This window comes from Lepidochelys kempii, chromosome 13 (genome assembly GCF_965140265.1).
Source record: "Lepidochelys kempii isolate rLepKem1 chromosome 13, rLepKem1.hap2, whole genome shotgun sequence".
NCBI classification, from domain to species: Eukaryota; Metazoa; Chordata; order Testudines; family Cheloniidae; genus Lepidochelys; species Lepidochelys kempii.
In genome coordinates, this window is record NC_133268.1 from 32530394 (window position 1) to 32550687 (window position 20294).

At 44.7% G+C, this 20294-nt stretch overlaps 1 pseudogene; it reads left to right on the plus strand.

Annotated features, from left to right (window-relative positions):
- Positions 1–7400: 7400 nt before the first annotated feature.
- Positions 7401–8348, plus strand: LOC140897186 (olfactory receptor 4D2-like; annotated as a pseudogene).
- Positions 8349–20294: the final 11946 nt, after the last annotated feature.

The window sequence follows — 20294 nt, forward strand, 5'->3', positions numbered from 1 at the left end:
CAGGCCCATCCTTAAGGCTGATATCCATTTTGTATTTAAGACACGGATTTTGTCCTTGTTATCCCAGGACAAAATAACCTGTGCAGGAGAATTTTATCGTGGGTGTCAAATCACAGAAGAAATGGCTACTTTCACTGGGACCAGAAAAATGGAGGCACAAGATGTTGATGAGGAGATTTATATACTAATCATGGAGCTGCTAAGCCTGGAGCCAACTGCTAAATGGGTACAGGCCTTGAAGTCTATGAGAGGTGCACAGTGCAATGGGTTCCCTACAGGAAACGCTCTGTAGTTGCCAAGTACCCAAGGAAATATTATTCTGTGATATAGGCTCTGACAGAAAATATTATTATTCTCAGTCGGGCAATACATCAGCATCTGGGGTATGATGGAGGATGTTTAACAGGTCTCCAAGCAGAACAAATTTCCCAGGACCACAGGCGTGTGAAGGTGGTGATGAACGGCAACTAAGGTGGAAAGGTAGATGATGAGAAACATCAGAAAAAGTAGGACCTGCATCTCATAGGGGTTCTTAGATCCCATCAGTGTGAAAGTGGTGATGGATGTTTGGTTTCCTCTTCCTTTACTGAGCATCTAGCTAAATGAAATAAATGAGAATCAAGTGGAGATTATAAAATAGAAGCAAAATGTAGTATCACCTGTATAATTTTAATGTGTTCACAAATATCTCACTGTTACATTATTCTTACCTTATATGTTTGCCATCTTCACATCACTTAGATTTTAGGGGCCAGAATTTTCACAGATACCATTGTCATCATATAGTCTGACCTCCAGCATAACACAGGACAGAAACATAGAATCATAGAATAACAGAGTTGGAAGGGACCTCTGGAGGCCATCTAGTCCAACCCCCTGCCCAGAGCAGGACCAATCCCAACTAAATCATCTCAGCCAGGGCTTTGTCAAGCCTGACCTTAAAAACCTCTAAAGAAAGGGATTCCACCACCTCCCTAGGTAACGCATTCCAGTGTTTTACCACCCTCGTAGTGAAAAAGTTTTTCCTAATATCCAGCCTAAATCTCCCCCACTGCAACTTGAGACCATTACTCCTTGTCCTGTCATCTGCTATCACTGAGAATAGTCTAGATCCATCCTCTTTGGATCCACCTTTCAGGTAGTTAAAAGCAGCTATCAAACCCCCCCTCATTCTTCTCTTCCATAGACTAAACAATCCCAGTTCCCTCAGCCTCTCCTCTTAAGTCATGTGTTCCAGACCCCTAATAATTTTTGTTGCCCTTCGCTGGACTCTCTCCAATTTCTCCACATCCTTCTTGTAGTGTGGGGCCCAAAACTGGACACAGTACTCCAGATGAGGCCTCACCAGTGTTGAATAGAGGGGAATGATCACGTCCCTCGATCTGCTGGCAATGCCCCTTCTTATACACCCCAAAATGCCCTTGGCCTTCTTGGCATCAAGGGCACACTGACTCATATCCAGCTTCTCGTCCACTGTAACCCCTAGGTCCCTTTTCTGCAGAACTGCTGCCTAGCCATTCGGTCCGTAGTCTGTAGCGGTGCCTTGGATTCTTCCGTCCTAAGTGCAGGACTCTGTACTTGTCCTTGTTGAACCTCATCAGATTTCTTTTGGCCCAATCCTCCAATTTGTCTAGGTCCCTCTGTATTCTATCCTTACCCTCCAGCGTATCTACCACTCCTCCCAGTTTAGTGTCATCCGCAAATTTGCTGAGGGTGCAATCCACACCATCCTCCAGATCATTTATGAAGGTATTGAACAAAACCAGCCCCAGAACCGACCCTTGGGGCACTCCGCTAGATACCGGCTGCCAACTAGACATGGAGCCATTGATCACTACCCGTTGAGCCCGACACAGAACTGCCCCAAAATAATTCCTTTTGGAACTTTTAAAGGTATTTAGGCACCTAGTGGGATTTTTCAAATCATCTAGGGACACCTAAATTTTAATAGGTGTTAAGCACCTGGACGCTTTTGCAAAGGCAGCAAGTCTCCTAAATACATCCTGATGATGATGATTTAGGGTAAAATTCACAGGGCCAGCAAAAGGTCTTTGTAACCCAATGGTCAGTGTGTGTACCTGATCTTCAGAGGATATGAGTCGGTTACTGTCATAGCTAAGCAGACTTGGCACTTTAGAGCAACTTGTAATAGTTTAAACTTTTTAGCTCTGTGGGTCTCGGTTTCAAACCCCAGTGGGTTGGCTAAGATGATGGCCATTTCACATGCATCACATAAGGCCAACCTAATTGGCAAGGACTGGAGAACATAAAAGAGAAATCAGAAATTTTGAAAGCTGCCTAATGGAATTGGGTGTCCAAATCCCCTACGCATCTTTGTACATTGCAGCCTCAGGGTGAAATTAACTGAAAATCACTTCAGTCCCACCCAACCTCTAATTTGAGGATTTAAGGGAGATTTAAGTATAACAAAGGCCTTGTGCTGGTCCTGTGCACAGCAGTGAATTTCTCTCTTGTCTATTTAGTCTGGATTTTAATAGAGCCTAAGGGAGTTGGGCACTCAATGCCAGTGAACACTTTTAGTCTCCTTTGACAATCAGAGCCGGAGACTACAAAGTCTTTGGAGGCTGGGATTGTCTCACTATGTGTTTTTTCTAGAGCCTAACACAAGCGGTCCTTCATCCCTGCTGGAGCTTCTAGACACTAAAATCATCATCATCAATCATCATCTCAAAGGAGAACACAAGGGAAAGATTTGACATCTTTCCTAGGCCAGATGAATGGAAACTCTGTAATTTGGGGTATGGAAAGCAATGCACATTCCTTGGTCAAAGTCACTCTCCAGATTTCTTTTACAGCAAAAATAAGAGAAAATCAGCACATTTTCTCTGCCCCTTCCTGCCAGAAATGCTGATGCAGGCTGTGTCTAAACCATATCTGGTTTAGGTATGTCTTTAGAGATCTGAATCCAGACTGGTTAATTCTAACTGTTTTTTTTTCAACCAGCCATTCAAACTTTTGTGAAAATTCAAATTTTCAGACACTTTGGAAAAATTCAAGAATATTTTGCATTAACATTTTTTCACCATTTTTCAACCAAATTCATAGGAATTGAATATTCAGATGTTAGGCAGCTCTAATATGCCTTATTGATTGATAGAGGGTGTGTATGGAGAAAGCGAGCCAGAGCACTATTTGGTTGTAGCCAGAGTACTCCCCATGGATGTGAGAGTCCCCCAGTTCAATTCCCCCATTCCGCCTGAAAGGGTGAAGTAATTTGACTAGTGATCTTCTATCTCCTATGTAAGTGACTCAACTACTGAGCTATGGGATATTCTGATGTGGGTTCCATCAATCTTTTCTGTGTAAGCTGTTCCAATGCCTAAGCCCTAAGGGCTAGATTTACAAAGGGGGCTCAGTGCTGCAATGGCCAACTTTAGGCACCCCGCAGCCTGGCGGAATCTAGAGCTCTGAGTCAGGTGCTGAGGGTGCTTATACAACGCCGGGGCAGTTAGGTACCTAAGAAAGTTGTTAACAAAGGCCAGCACGCTGAACAGGTAACTGCCTGAGCATCTTCACCCTGATGAGATTTGAAAGCATCCATGAGCTACAGATCCTGCTCTTCCCAGTGTTTCTCATCATCTACCTTTCCATCATGGCCATGAATTGCCAGATAGTAGCTTTCGCTGTAGTTGACGATCACCTTCACACCCCCATGTATTTCTTCCTGGGGAATTTGTCCTGCTTAGATGTCTGCTACATATCCTTCATTATACCCCAGATGCTGAAGTATTTCCTGACAGGGGATAACACTGTTTCTGTTAGCTCCTGTTTCATGCAATTATATTTTTTGGGGGTTCTCAGTAGCTAGAGTGTTTCCTCTTATCAGCTATGTCTTACGATCGCTATTTGGCCATATGCGACCCATTGCTCTGTTCATCCCTCATGGACTTCAAGGCCGGCATCTAATTAGCGTCTGGGTCAGAGAGGCACGAGCAGCAGGTGGCGGTGGGGGGGTCTTGGGGGAAGGGGAGGCGCAGGAATGGGAAGAGGCAGAGCAGAGGCGGGAAGAGGAGCAGCATGGGTAGGGCCAGGGGGTGGAGAGGCACTCGTTCAGTGGCAGTACTCCAAAGGCAGCAGGACAGGGCTCCTCCAAAGGGAGGTGTGCTGCATCCCATTTGGGGAGGCTTAGCCTCCCTTGGCCTAATATACCCCTGTCTCTGGTGAGAGAAACCTCTTTTGTGCCTTGTTGCCTCTGAGATCTGCACCAGAGACAGGCACCAGTTCATCCCTACAGTTCTTCAGAGGATGGGTTTGTGGCCACTGATTTCACAGATTCTTTGATCCTAGCTCCAGCCTTAGCACAGGGGGCAGATATAATGTACGTGGATGTTCTGGGGCTGTTTTTCTATGGATCCAGGTTCTTTCCCCTGCCTGTCAGGAGAGAAAAGATCAGCTTTGAGATCATAGACGCAATAGTTTGTAGGCAGCTGACTCTGGGATGACAGACATGGCAGCTTGTGGGAGGTAACACCAGGGATATGCATCACTATTGTAGGGGGAGATGCATAGAGACCATGCTGACAGGGAAGGTGAGATGTGCTTGCAGAGATTACATTTTTAAATGATAGATCCTTTTCTATTCTAAAGGGGTTTACAGGTATTTGCTGGGTATTTCAGAAGAGCCTAAGTCAGTTAGGAAGATAACAGCCCACAGGCCTATCACTGCCATCACTGTCTGAGACCGTCGCATGATTAGTTCTGTGTCACTAGCCTTCTTCCATGGCAAGGGCTCTAAGTTGCTAAAACCTGCAATGCATTTTTTCTGCGGCAGGTTGGAGATGGAAAATGGACCAGAGAAGAGCCCAGATCTGCATATAAAACCAGAGTGAAATTCCCACCGTGGACTTCTTTCAGTTAGAATCTTTCATGTTTTTAAGCTTTTGAATAACTTTAGTCTGGAATTTTCTCAGTCGGCCCATTTCAGAATTGTTCATGGAGTCACACATTCTGGGACCAGAAGAGGCCAGAGAATTTTCCCCAGAATAATTCCTACAGCTAGCTCTTCTTTTCTATAAGATCTATCTTGATTTACAAACTGTCAGTGTTGGAGAATCCACCACAACCTTGGTAAGTTGTTCCAATGGAGTTGGGCACCTAACTCCCTGAGAGCTGAGAGCACCTCCCATTTACATGAAGATCCTAAAATGCTTAAAGGTGACTTACTTCACAACAGATCAAGGTGTAGCCCACGCTGAACTAATGAGGCACCTCTCTACTGGCTAGAGCACATACAGAGCACATCTGCTACAGGCTTTGAATTAATGGCTCTGATCTTTTATCTCAGCCAGTAGACACTGATGTGTTTCTATTGAGAGGTTATGAGTTCAACCCTTGTATATGTCCCTCTCAAATTCCCACAGCAGCCTAAGAAATGCAGCAGCCTCTGGAATCTCTGAAGTCTAGATGAGGGAGTGATCATTCCCCCACTGCCTTCCACCCAAGTTCTCCACCTAATTACTTGCACGGCCCCAATCATCACGGTACCCATGTGCCTGACAATCCTTAATGAATTAACCTACCCAGACTCCTGCAATGTAGGGGAACTATTGCTAATCTCAATTAAGAGAGGAGGAGCAGAGACAGGGATTTTCAAAGGACCCGAAGAGTTTAAGCATCCAACTTCCAACAAAGATCAGCGGAGGTGGGCACCTAATCTTCTTCTGCCTTGAAAAGCCAAGACTGAGAGGAGGTGAGAGTTATCCGTAGTCACAGAAGTTGTCTGTAGCAAAGCAGAGACTGAACCCAGCTCCTGAGAGTCTAGTGCTCTACCTTCAACGCCATCTTCTCCAACTACTCAGACCAAGCTGAAGCCATCCTTTATGGTCAAGGTTTTTAGAGACAATTGGCATCCTTTTGCAAGACATGTCAACAGACTGCAGATGGGAAAATCTGTTTGTGGGAGCTTTTTTGCCCAATGGTTTTTCATCTGAAAATGTCAATCAAAATTAACTTTTTCCTTTAATTTAAAGCAACATTTTCTTTTGAAAAGACTGTCATGACAGGAAAAAAAGGTTGGACGGAATCAAAATATTTAATGGGAAAATTGTTTTTTTTCAATTATTTCTTTTTGCTTTTTCATGAGAAATTTTCAAAATATAATGAAGCTTTTCATTTCACTTGGATACAAAATGTTCACTTCTTACACTTTTGCATGGTGAATTGTGAGAGAAAGTCAAACTTTCTCCCACTTTTCCACCCTAAAATTGTGGAAAGGAAAGTATGAAAAGTGGGAGTTTTTATTTTTTTTTTTAAAGGAGGGGAAAAAAGACTGAAAATCCAAAGCCTAAACATCGAAAAAAAATGGAGAGGTCTAGAGCATCAAAGTTGAGGATGGATGAATGGACACTGTAAGGAACAGGGACACTTTTGTAGAGCAAACCACTCCCTGTCACTCCCAGGACAAGTTCACCACTCGAGGAGTAAAGAGGGTCTGCTGAGTCAGGATTCTCCTGAATGCAGCTGAGCACACAGTGTTTAATTGAGAAAAAATATGAAAATTTCCAAACAAAATTTGTTTGCTAACATGGATTTAACAAAAATGTAATATCAGTCACTTAGGCTATGTCTACACTACTGCACCAGATCGACGCTCTGGGGATCAATGCACGGGGAGGGGGTCAATTTAGCCCGTCTACTGAAGAACCTGTCAGACCACAGATCGCTCTCCGGTGAACCCCAGTACTCGATCCTGAAAGAGAAGAGTAAGGTAAGTCGACGAGAGAGTGTCAACCTCAGCTATGCTGACTCCAGCTACGTTACCATAGTAGAGTACACATAGTCTTAGAGCAGTGGTTCCCAAACTGGGGTTCGTGAACCCCTGGGGGTTTGCAGAACGTTACAGGGGGTTTTCCAGAAAAATGTCACTAATGGTGGCCAGAGGACCCCGGGCATTGGAGGCAGGAGGTGGGAGCCAGTTGCAGGGCAGACAGCCCAAGCCCCAAGGAGAGCAGGGCCAGACAGTTGGGGCTGGCAGCCCGAGCCCTGCCCCCATCAACGGGGGAACCGGCAGCCCAAACCCCAGCACTCCGCACAGGGCTGGCAGCCCGAGCCCCAGGGAGACTGGGGCGGGGCAGTTGGGGCTGGCAGCCCTAGCCCCAGCGGTCAGCGGGACCTGCAGCCCGAGCTCAGTGGAGCTCAGTTGACTGTGGCGTCCAGCAGCAGGAGCCCCACGGAGTGCGGAGGAAATTTAAACTTAAATCCCTGGAAATATTCATTTTTAGGAGTGGGTTCATGAGATCTCAGAATTTAGAGAAAGGGGTTCACAGGCTGTTAAAGTTTGGAAACCACTGCCTTAGAGGGAGAAGTGGGTAGAATTACAAAAAGGCCATAACTGTTGTTGTTGTTTCTGTTTAATTGCAGATATATTTTAAGTCCACAAAATGGACCAGTAGAATCTCACCACTACAATGGCTGAATTTGTGCTCCTGGGACTCACCCAGAGTCCTGAGTTACAGCATTTTTTTGTCATTGCCTTCTTCATAGTATATGTGACCACTTGGTTGGGAAATTTCACCATCATCACCACGGTGATCTCTGACCGCCGGCTCTCCACCTCTATGTACTTCCTCCAGGCCAACCTGGCTTTCCTAGATGTCAGTGACTCATCAGTCAATACTCCCAGATTACTGTTGTGTCTCCTCTCCCAGTGTAAAACTATCTCGTTCAATGCCTGCCTCCTCCAGATTTTCTTCTTCCACTTCATAGGGGTCGCAATGGTATTTTTCCTTATAGGGATGGTAGTTGATTGGTATGTGGCCATCTACAAATAACTGAGATACTTGATTATCATGAACCGGAGTGTGTGTGTGGGGATAGTGGCACTGACGTGGCTGGCTGGATTTGCTCACTCTGCTGTTCAGATTGGACTGCTCCTCCAGCTACCATTCTGTGGGCTGAATGTCCTGGACAGTTTTTACTGTGATGTCCCACAGGTCATCAAACTGGCCTGCACTGACACCCATGTGATCAAGCAGAAGATGGTCTTCAATAGTGGAGTACTCCTTCTAACTGTATTCATCATTTTGCTCATTTCCTACATCATCATCTTAGTCCAGATCAGGTTGCATGTCACCGATGGGAAGTGCAAGTGTTTGTCCACCTGTGGAACCCAGATTACTGTGGTGTATTTAATGTTCATACCCACCATCTTCATCTATGCTCAGCCCTTCAAGAAGTTTGCCCTGGACAAAGTGGTTTCTGTCATTGACACAGTAATCACTCCAGTGCTGAACTCAATGATCCACACGCTGAGAAATGCTGAGATGAAAAAGGCCATCAAGAAACTGATGAGCAGATTCCTGTTCTCATGCAGGAAACTAAAAACATAATTTATTTTTGAATGATCATTTCCATTAGAAACTAGATCTTAACATATCAGAGAGGGGATGGATATGCCACATGAATTGTGTATCCTATCGAAAGAGATCACATCCTGCACACTATTATGTTGTGTGCATCAATAAATTATGGAACAAGGGCCATAATCTCCACTGAAATCTGTGGAGCCAGTTGGTGCAAATCAGCCTAGCTCCATTGGAGTAAATGGATCATATCTCCAGCTGGTGTAAATCAATGTACAGTAGTTGCTGTGATGAAGTGAGGTTTTTTTCCACCTTGTTATGTTGCATGTGTCTTACTGTCCTATACTAATACTGTATGGACCTCAGTTTCCCTGTGTCTAGGTGGTGGGAATTGGGTGTGTGACTTTTGCCCTCAGGGCAGGTGAGGCTGCCCAGCTGTCTGCACATAGGCAACGGCTGGTGCCCTTCAGAACCTGAGATCCAGGAGGAGGATGAGACCAGGTGACACTGCCCGGGAAGCAGGACAAAGCCCGGGAGAGGAGCAACAGGCGTGCTGGAGGTCAGGCAGTGGGGTTCAGGACATTTTGCGGTGTGGGACTGGAAGAGGGAGAGTCCAGGGTGTCTGTCCTGGGACCCTGCCCAAGATGAACTTGGCTGAAAGTCACTGATTTCTGTGCTAACAAGTTCTGTTCCATGCTGTGTACCTCTCGACTAATAAACCTTCCATTTTACAACATTGGTTGAGTCACAGCTGACAGAGGAGTTGGGATGCAGGGCCCTCTAGCTTTCCTAGGAGCCCCACCTGGGCAGACTCACTGCGGGAAGCACCCGGTGTGGAAAGGGATGCTGAATGCTGTGAGGTCAGATCCAGGAAAGTCGAAGCTGTGCAAGCTTCTTGCCCTGGTGACAGTGTGCTCAGAGATGAGGCTCCCCCGGAGTCCTGGCTGGCTTCATATGGAGTAGTTCCAGAGCATCGGCCCGGTGACTCCATGACAGTTGCATTGGAGCCAATAGACCATATCCCCAGCTGTAAACCTGAATAGCTCCATTGGAGTCAATGGGTCAGATCCCCAGCTGCTGCAATTCATTGTGTTTCCTGAATATTTTCCAACAGCAGAGGATTTCACCCTGAGAAGTTTTGGTAAAAAAAATATTCTATGAATATTTCCAGTACTGAAAATAAGATCATAGTCTTCTCAGGAGAAAAAAATTCAAATAAATTAAAAAATATATGTAATTTAAATAATTCTTAACTGGTAGGAGTCTTTTATTATAAAATGTTCCTCTAAATTAACTAGAAAATTCTAATATTTTATGGTTTATCCTTTTCTCTCTTGTACAATTATACAGCTTATTTATATTTCCCATGTGACAAGCCGGCAGTATGATTTATCTTTATTTTTACCAAGAATTAGTGGGATTGGATTGTTTGTTTTAACACAAACCTTCCATTTCTATTTCTATCTTTACAGGTTCAACTAAAGTTGTCTTTGACTATCTAATCCTGATGTAAAGGTGTATTTATAAATAAAGCTGGGCAATCTTTGTTCTTTAGTTGAAAAGGTTTTTGTTAATGTGTGTTTTTTTTTTTAAATTGACAATCAGGAAATAAAAATTTTCATACTTTTCCAGATTTTCAGAGGAAAAAAATTAAAAAATATTCTCTCATTTACTTCTTTAGGTTTTATTTTTTCCCCCACTTTTCTCCTTCCCTGCCCTTTTTCCTTAGAAAAAGAGGAGAAAGTAAAAAAGAGAACCAGGAGAGAAGTAGGGAAAAAAAGGAAAACTGACAAAAACAAAAAAAAAACCTGTGAAAAACCACTGACTTATCAGGGATGCCCATGGCTGGAGATGGGACAATTGAGGGTGTGAGATGGGCTCTGAGGTTGCACTGAGCATTCTCCCTCTTAGGTGCTTGGCTGGTGGGTTTGAACATGCTCAGGGTCTAACAGATGGCCATATGTGGGCTCAGAAAGGAGTTTTCCCCCAGTTCAGATTGTCAGTGAAGTTGGGGATTTTTCACCTTCCTCTGCAGCACTGGGTGATGGTCACTCACCAGGATTATCTGGGTATACCTCAGTCATTTTCCTACCATTGAGGTGTCCTCTGTCATGGGTGCATCCCTGTCCCTCCTATTCTCTGCGTGTGGCACATAACAGCCTAGTCTCCTGTGGGCCGTAATACTTTGTTCCAATTTCAGTGGCTGGATTTAGTGTGAGGGCGCTGAGTGATGTTAGCAGCCTGGGCTACACAGGGAGTCAGACTAGATGATGTAGCAAACAAAACATGTTTGAACACAGCCAAATGCAAAGGTATTCATCAAGGAACAAGGAAGAAAGAGCTAAAGGCAGAACAGGAACCAGTGGCTGGAAGCTGAAGTCAGACAGATGTAATTTAGACACAAATTTTTAACATTAACCATCGCAACACGCTACCAAGGGAAGTGGTGAATTCTCCATCTTTAGATGCCTTCAAATCCAGATGGGGTGCCCTTCTAGAAGATGTTGTGGGGCATAGGGGCCATTGAGTCCTCACCAGACCACAGTTTGGGTGGCTTCCCTTTTCTAGCACTCACTGACTCCTTCCCCTGCTTGGGGCATACCAGAGTGTCTCAAAACAAAAAACAGTGCAGGGAGGATCAAAGTAAATAAAGGGGAAAGGGGGGTTAGTCTCTTGGTCACTCCTTTGGGGCCTAGCTTGTCTGTAGGCTTTTTAGTGTCCTGCTAAAGATTAGAGTCCATCCTTAGACCCTCACACCACCTTTTTGTAACCTTCATTCTGTATCAGGGGCAGACAGTGTCAAGGGCAGCTGGGTCCATGACTCACTCTCCCTTTGCTGATCTGCCCTTGTAGCCAGCTTTCTCCCAGCTATCTGCTCCTACTTGCCAACCCTTCCTGTGGCAGGCTTTCCCTTTTTGAATCCAGTCCTGCACGTCTCTGTCTAACACACCGTACTTCACTCTCCTCCCATATTTGGGAATATAGTCCAGGAATATGGACATAGACTTCTCTTGTTATAACTCACTTGACCCACTCCCCACCTGGAGGGGAAAGAAGCAGGAGCCTTTCTATTAATCATCCTCCGTATATTTCTTAAACAAGCACCTAAGTGACAAAGGGATGTAAGTCCCATTGACTTTTAATGAGACTTAGGCACTTTGGAAAACATTACCCAAGTGTTCTGATCACTCATTCCCACTTCCCTCTCAGAGCCAAGGAAAGAAATAAGGGGTTCTGACTACCACTATCCTTCTCAAAACACTTCATCATGTTCCCCTCCCAGGTAGAGAAGGAGACCCCAGGAGTCATGGGTTTTTCTCTCTCTCAGGAGTCAAGGAAACATCTAACTTTTCTCTGAGTCTCATATGTTTTCCAGCAACTCAACACTCAGTTAACTCCACACAAAGAAAACACTTGCAAAATTTAAATCCAAAAACTGAAACTTCTGTGAACTTTTTCATAATCCCACTTGGAATCAAAATGACATGTGCATAATGCCCAAGGTAGCATCTTTCTTGACCATGTCTAGTGAAACTCTGATGGATTCCAGAGGATTTTTCATCCTAATACCAGTGTTAGTGGAAGGGTCAGAAATGATATAATAAGATGACTTTTGAGGCTGATTCCTCTTTCAGCCTAATGTGACAGTCTGTATCCCTATGTTCACCCTTTTTACAAAACTAGAATGGATTTTGTACAAAGTATACCTTGTGAGGTATCATTTAAAAACTCATAATGTGCTGATCATTATTGTCATGGTAAAATATGTGTGGTAACATTGTAGGTAAAGTTATAAGATTCTACTGTATAACATTATTGAGGCATATTCCAAGCAGGCACAAACCAGTCCCTCAAAGACAAAAGGCAAACTGATGCCTCAGCCAGGTGTCAATGAAATTAAATGGACTATCACATGGTTAAGTGGCCATTCTTTGGCAGGAAAAAGGATGTGAGCAAGGAATTTACATGTTGGCAAAGAAACAGGTGGAAGTTCCCATCGCGCAGACTTTCTGTCTCCTGAACCCCTGCTGGACATGATTCTCAAAGAGGAGGAAAAATATAAAAATGGAGAACAGACGCCCCAAATGTTCTCTCCCTTCATCTCTACTCATGTCAGCCACAACACCTGAAGAACAAAGGAAACAGCTTGGGACTGGAGGGGTGTTCCTGATGGATAGATTCAGCCAGCAAGGCTGCTAGAACATGTGGCGAGAGAGACTTGCACTTTGAATTCACTGAACTTGTTTAAGGCTGCTAAGTTGGCAATGCTACCGGTGCTACTGTTCTTGGAGCTCTGGTGTTAGCTGCACAGAGAGTGAAGCGTGCTGATTCAGCAGATCTCCATGTTATGCATAAAGAAAGACCACAGGCTCTGTACAGTGGGGAGGGCACTTTGCCCGGTTAATTGTCGACAAAGCACAGTACGAGGTCCTAATAGAAACACTTAACATATGGATGCCCATGAGAATGGTACTGGTTCAGTCAGGACACCAGAATCCTGTCCCCCTACATCTGCCCAAAGATGCTCCTCCTATGACTTCTCCTTTTATACATTGAATCATATGACTGGAAGGGACTTGGAGAGGTCATCTAGTCCAGTCCCCTGTATCTATGGCAGGACTAAGTATTATCTAGACCATCCCTGATAGGTGTTCGTCTAACCTAATCTGAAAAACCTTCAATGATGGAGATACCACAACCTTCCTCCTTGATACAAACAAGTTATGTATCACACTCCAGATGTTGTTAGGTTTCAGAGTAACAGCCATGTTAGTCTGTATTTTTGCAAAAAGAAAAGGAGTACTAGTGGCACCTTAGAAACTAACCAATTTATTTGAGCATAAGCTTTCGTGTAGCTCACGAAAGCTTATGCTCAAATAAATTGGTTAGTCTCTAAGGTACCACAGTACTCCGTTTCTTTTTGCAGATGTTGTTAGTTACCATCCTCATCCGGATACCTGCCAGTTTGAATAAAACATCCTTATCTGTTATCCTCTCATCCCCTCCTTATCTTTTGAGGTGCCCACGTGTTCCTGTGCCATCTCTTAGGAATGCATCTATGTGGTTACCTGAGAAATCTTGGTATTTTGGTCAGGAATATCCTCGATTGGTTTGATGACACCTAGTGTGTGCTACTACCTTGCCAAGTCCAGGCCTACTCTGGTTCACGGCCTTTGGTTCATGCTGCTGGTTTTGCCGAGGGCTCCAGCAAGACCTGTGGGTGGCATTGACCATTACATTCTCCAGGTTGCACTGCTCATCCAGCTCCCCTTCTGTAGGCCCAATATGCTACACAGTTTCTCCTTTGTTGCCCCGCTGGTCATCAAACTGGCCTGCACTGACATGTACATGATAAAGCTGCTGCTGGTCTCCAGCAGTGGGCTGGTCGCCACAGGAGCCTTCATCGCGTTGTTCATATCCTGTACCATCATCTTGGTCCACATAAGGGCACACGTCATGCAAGGGAAGCACAAAGCCCTGGATACATGTGCCACTCAAATCAAGGTGCTGAGATTGCATTTTGGGCCCTGGATTTTTATTTATGACTGGCGTTTCCAGAAGTTCATGATGGACAAGCCAGTGTCTGTGCTGCACAGTGATCATAGAATCATAGAATCATAGAATATCAGGGTTGGAAGGGACCCCTGAAGGTCATCTAGTCCAACCCCCTGCTCGAAGCAGGACCAATTCCCAGTTAAATCATCCCAGCCAGGGCTTTGTCAAGCCAGACCTTAAAAACCTCTAAGGAAGGAGATTCTACCACCTCCCTAGGTAACGCATTCCAGTGTTTCACCACCCTCATAGTGAAAAAGTTTTTCCTAATATCCAATCTAAACCTCCCCCACTGCAACTTGAGACCATTACTCCTCGTTCTGTCATCTGCTACCATTGAGAACAGTCTAGAGCCATCCTCTTTGGAACCCCCTTTCAGGTAGTTGAAAGCAGCTATCAAATCCCCCCTCATTCTTCTCTTCTGCAGGCTAAACAATCCCAGCTCCCTCAGCCTCTCCTCATAAGTCATGTGTTCTAGACCCCTAATCATTTTTGTTGCCCTTCGCTGGACTCTCTCCAATTTATCCACATCCTTCTTGTAGTGTGGAGCCCAAAACTGGACACAGTACTCCAGATGAGGCCTCACCAATGTCGAATAGAGGGGAACGATCACGTCCCTCGATCTGCTCGCTATGCCCCTACTTATACATCCCAAAATGCCATTGGCCTTCTTGGCAACAAGGGCACACTGCTGACTCATATCCAGCTTCTCGACCACTGTCACCCCTAGGTCCTTTTCCGCAGAACTGCTGCCTAGCCATTCGGTCCCTAGTCTGTAGCGGTGCATTGGATTCTTCCATCCTAAGTGCAGGACCCTGCACTTATCCTCATTGAACCTCATCAGATTTCTTTTGGCCCAATCCTCCAATTTGTCTAGGTCCTTCTGTATCCTATCCCTCCCCTCCAGCGTATCTACCACTCCTCCCAGTTTAGTATCATCCGCAAATTTGCTGACAGTGCAATCCACACCATCCTCCAGATCATTTATGAAGATATTGAACCAAACCGGCCCCAGGACCGACCCTTGGGGCACTCCACTTGACACCGGCTGCCAACTCCAATGCTGAACCTGAAGATCAACACCCTGAGAAACACTGAGATGAAAAGCCCATCAGGAAGTTAATAGAGAGGAAATCAAAACTTTGATAGACTTGTGCAGTGATTAGTCGGAAGGCTCCTGCATCTTTCCTCTGGCTTCAGGTGGGGAGTGGGTCTAGTGAGATATAGCAAGAGAAGTCTGAGTCCAGATTCCTGGGCTATATCCCCAAATCTGTGAGGAGAGTGGGGTCCAGTGGGTTAGACAGGGGTGTGCGGGACTGGATTCAAAAAGGGAAAGCCTGCCACATGAAGGGATGGCAAGTAGGAGCAGATAGCTGGGAGAAAGCTGGCTATAGGGGCAGATCAGCAAAGGGAGAGTGAGTCATGGACCCAGCTGCCCTTGATACTGTCTGCCCCTGATACAGAATGAAGGTTACAAAAAGGCTGGGTGGGGGTCTAAGGATGGATTTTAATCCTGAGCAGGACACGAACCAGCCTACAGACAAGCTGGGCCCCAAAGGAGTGACCAAGAGACTAACCCCCCTATCCCCTTTATTTACTTTGATCCTCCCTGCACTGTTTTTGTTTTGAGAGATTCTGGTATGTCCCAAGCAGGGGAAGGAGTCGGTGAGTGCTAGAAAAGGGAAGCCACCCAAACTGTGGTCTGGTGAGGACTCAATGGCCCCTATACCCCACAGCATCTTCTAGAAGGGCATCCCTCTGGATTTGAAGGGATCAAGAGATGGAGAATCCACCACTTCCCTTGATAGCTTGTTGTGATGGTTAATGTTAAAAATTTGTCTAAATTACATTTGTCTGGATTCAGCTTCCAACCACTGGTTCCTGTTATGCCTTCTTCCCCTAGATCAAAGAGCCTTTTAGCACCTTCCTTTCTTGTTCCTCGATGAATACCTTTCCATTTGGCTGTGTTCAAGCACATTTCATGTGAGTTGAACTGACTTGTTAAGTGATCCAGAGCACGCTGTGTCACTTCCCTGTCCTCATCGTTATTTACCACTCCACCAATCTTTGTGTCATCTGCAAGTTATATCAGCAGATGTATTTACTTCCAGATCATCGATTAAAATGCCGAGTGGCATCAGCATTGAAGAATCTCACTAAAGCAGGGGACAGCAACCTATGGCAAGTGTGCCGAATGAGCTGATTTTCAGTGGCACTCTGCTGCTGGCTTGGTGTCCCATCCGCTGGCCCCGGGTCCTGTCTGCCGGCCCCCTACCAGCCAGGGTCCCGGCCACCAGCCCCGGAGACTCTGCTGCTGGCCTGGGGTCCTGGCTGCCAGCCCCTCTCAGCCTGCTGACAGCCTAGGGTACTGGCCCCTGGCCCCTGCCAGCTGGGGTTCCATCCACCAGCCCCGCTCAGCCCGCTGCTGGCCTAGGGTCCCAGCCGCTGGCCCAGGGCTCTATTCCTGGCCTTGGCCTGGCGCTCTGCAGCCGCTCCCAGCTTTGGCCCACTGGCCCCAGCCTGGGGCAGTGAGGGGTGTAGCCAGGGGCAAGAGCGGGCTCAGCTCAGCACCCGCACCTTAAAAATTATTCCAGCGCCACTGGGATATTTTTAAGTTCTGATTTGCTGCTTATACCACGCCACGTGGAACAGCACACTGCGTTTGATGGTGTGCATGCCGTCTGTTGCAATTTTTTTTTTTAATGTGAGTTGAGGGGTACATTTGACAAAATGCCAGCTCCTAAGAAAGCAAAGTTAGATGTCCATTCATTTCAGCCTTCTTGGACAGACACATTTGAATTTATTCAAAAGAAGGGCCTTGCTCTTTGTGCTTTCCTTTGTGAAAGTGTTGTTTGTCGCACATCAAGTGTTCAACAACATTTTGAAATGAAGCATGAGATAACCTTTCATGATGAAGCAGACAAGGCAGAATCGATCAAAAAGGCAGTAGCAGGATAGGAGAAGCAAAGCAGTGTTTTTAAATGCTTAAGTGTAAGTAAAAATCAACCTACAGAAGGAAGTTACAAGATTGCACAGTGCACTGCAAACAAAGGAAAGCTGTTTACAGATGGGGAATATATAAAAGAAGTTTTTCTCAGCAGTTCAGAGGTTTTGTTCAATGATTTTCCAAATAAAGATACGAGCGTATCTAGAATAAAAGAACTGCCTGTCTCTGCCAGAACAGTTGAGAGACGCATAAGCGAGATGGCAGAAAACATTACAAAAAGCAGACGACTACATTAAAAGACACAGCAGTGTTTAGCATTGCAGTTGATGAGAGCGTGGATATAAATGAAGTTCCACATTTGGCAGTTGTTTCAAGATATTGTGCTTCTGATGAAATCCCAGGGGAACTTTGTTGACTAAAATCCCTGCATGGCACAACAAAGGGGGAAGATATAGTGGAAAGTTTTGTAAACCATTTTGAAGAACGAGGAGTTAACATCAGAAAAATATTTTGTGTGACAACAGATGGTGCTCCTGCCATGGTCGGAAAACAGAAGGGATTTGTAAAGTTATTTGAAGATCAAATTGGCTGCCCGACAGTCAAATTTCACTGTATCATCCATCAAGAAACCCTGTATGCTAAAATTTCTAATTCAGAGCTTAAGAATGTGATAATGCAGTGATGCAAATTGAGAATTTCCTTGTTGCTCGATCTGCTTTGACTCACAGACAGTTTCAAGCACTGCCAGAAGAGATGGACAGTGCTTATAATGACATTCCACTTCATAGCAACATTCGGTGTCTAAGTTGTGGCAAGGTTTTGGTGTGCTTTGTAAACTGTTTTGATACAATCGAGGCCTTTTTGTCTGAAAAAGCACAAAACTACCCCAACCTAGATGATGGCAAATGGCTGTGTAAACAATGGCTCACCTAAACAAACTCAACCTCTGTCTCCAGGGTGCTGGGCAAATGGCTCTGGATCTTTATGAAGCCTGGAAGGCATTTGTTGTAGAGCTAGCGTTTTTTTCTCAGGATATTCGAACTTCGATTTTGCACTACTTCCAACACATACAAGAGCTATCGACACATTGCACTGTCAGTGTTGATGAGATTGGAACGTACATGCAAGAACTGGAATCAGGATTTTCTGACAGATTTCAAGATTTCCAGCGATTTGGCCCAATGCTTTCTTTTCTAATTAAACCTGAAAAGTTCAACGAAAGTGACTTGGATTTGTCTGTATTTCAGTGAATGGGTGCTGAAGATTTCGAGATGCAGCTCATTCAGTTAAAAATCTCAGAATTGTGGGCATCAAAGTTTGGAGAGCTGCAGAGCGCACTTGAAGCTACCGAGAGAGATCATGGGGCCTCTATTCTGACCTGCTGGACGTCCCTGCCAGTGAAATTAAACTGTTTGAAGAAAATTGCTGTTAGGATATAGATATTCAGGCCTGTCTGTAAAGGCCTATACTCTAAGAATTTAGGTGAATTCTTATCACTTGGCTAGTGATAGAGGTATAAAAGAAAGAATCAAAACCACTGTCTGCCAGTGTAAGGGCCTTCTCTTACTGTGACAGTTTGTGGCCCTGTGCTTAGGCTCAGGCCTTTGGCTAAGCATCAGAGGCAGCCATAAGCTGGGAAGCGAACGGTCACATCCTCACATTCCAAACTAGTCACATTGAAATAAGGTGCTATTGGGCTGTTAGGCACTATCAGGACAGGATTGTATTCCTATCACCTCCAGAGAAAGGGAAGTGCCTAGAAAATGTAAAAGGAAACTTAGTTTGATAGCATCCTGTCTGGCAAGAACTCACTTATCAATAGCTGGGATGTGAAATCCTCACTTCTGTGTTGTTTTGTCATTATAGTTCCCACTTTGCTGTTGTTTGTCTGTATAATCTCTGTCTGGTTCTGTGATTGTTCCTGTCTGCTGTATAATTAATTTTGCTGGGTGTAAACTAATTGAGGTGGTGGGATATAATTGGTTACATAATCATGTTACAATATGTTAGGATTGGTTAGTTAAATTTCAGGAAAATGATTGGTTAAGGTATAGCTAAGCAGAACTCAAGTTTTACTATATAATCTGTAGTCAATGAGGAAGTGACTGGGTGTGGGTGGGGGTGGGCATGTGGGTGTGTGAGATGGGAACAGGGAATGGGGGTAAGAAAATTGGAATCATGTTTTGCTAAAGGGGGAGATGGGAACAGGGAATGGGGGTAAGAAAATTGGAATCATGTTTTGCTAAAGGGGGAGATGGGAACAGGGAATGGGAGTAAGGAAGTTGGAATCGTTTGGCTAAGGGCAGGAATGGGAACAGGGACACAGGTGTAAGGCTTTGTGGTGTCAGAGCTGGGAAGGAGGATACTAAGGAAGGAAACAGGAATCATGCTTGCTGGAAGTTCACCCCAATAAACATCGAATTGTTTGCACCTTTGGACTTCGGGTATTGTTGCTCTCTGTTCATGCGAGAAGGACCAGGGAAGTAAGTGGGTGAAGGAATAAGCCCCCTAACAATTGCGTTTGCAATACTTTCAGCATTTGGATCCACATACCTGTGTGAACAGGTATTTTCACACATGAAATCTGTCCTCTATCCCTCTCGGTTAACAACAGATCACTCAGAAGCCTGTGTGCAGTATCCAAATACGTGCCAGACATTGGAAAACTCAGCAAGGAAAAGTAAGGGCAAGGATCACACTAATCTGATAAGATCTGCATTTTCATTTAATTTTAAATGAAGCTTCTTAAACATTTAAAAAACTTTATTTACTTTACATACAACAATAGTTTAGTTCTATAATATAGACTTAAAGAGAGAGACCTTCTAAAAACGTTAAAATGTATTACTGGCACATGAAACCTTAAATTACAGTGAATAAATGAAGACTTGGCCCCCCACTTCTGAAAGGTTGCTGACCTCTGCACTAGAGGGTGAATCCTCATTAATGACTTTTTTTTTAAAAGTATGCAGTGTAGTTGCAGCCATATCAGTCCCAGGATGTTAGAGAGACAAGGTGGGTGAGGTAATGTCTGTTATTGGACCAACTTCTGTTGCTGAGAGAGACAAATTTTTGAGTCACACAGAACTCTTCTTCTGGTCTGTGTGGAGCTCTGTATGGCTTGAAAGCTAGTCTTTCTCACAAGCAGAAGTTGGTCCAATAGAAGATATTGCTTCACCCACTTTGTCTATTTTTTTAGATCAATCAATTAACCAATTCTTAATCTGTTTAATATGTGCTGTATCAATGTTCTGAAGTAACATTTTTTTAAATTAGAATGTCAAGTAGCACTAAGTCAAACACTTTTGATGCCTAAATACAATACTAAGCTCTTCAAAATCTCTGCTCAGCTCGCAGGAGTGTGCACTGTCTCTTCTTCTGGCATATTTTACAAAAATTGGAACTTCAGCAGGAGGGAGGAAAGACACCCACCTCAGTATACCCTACAACGCAGCAGTTAGGACAGTCATGTG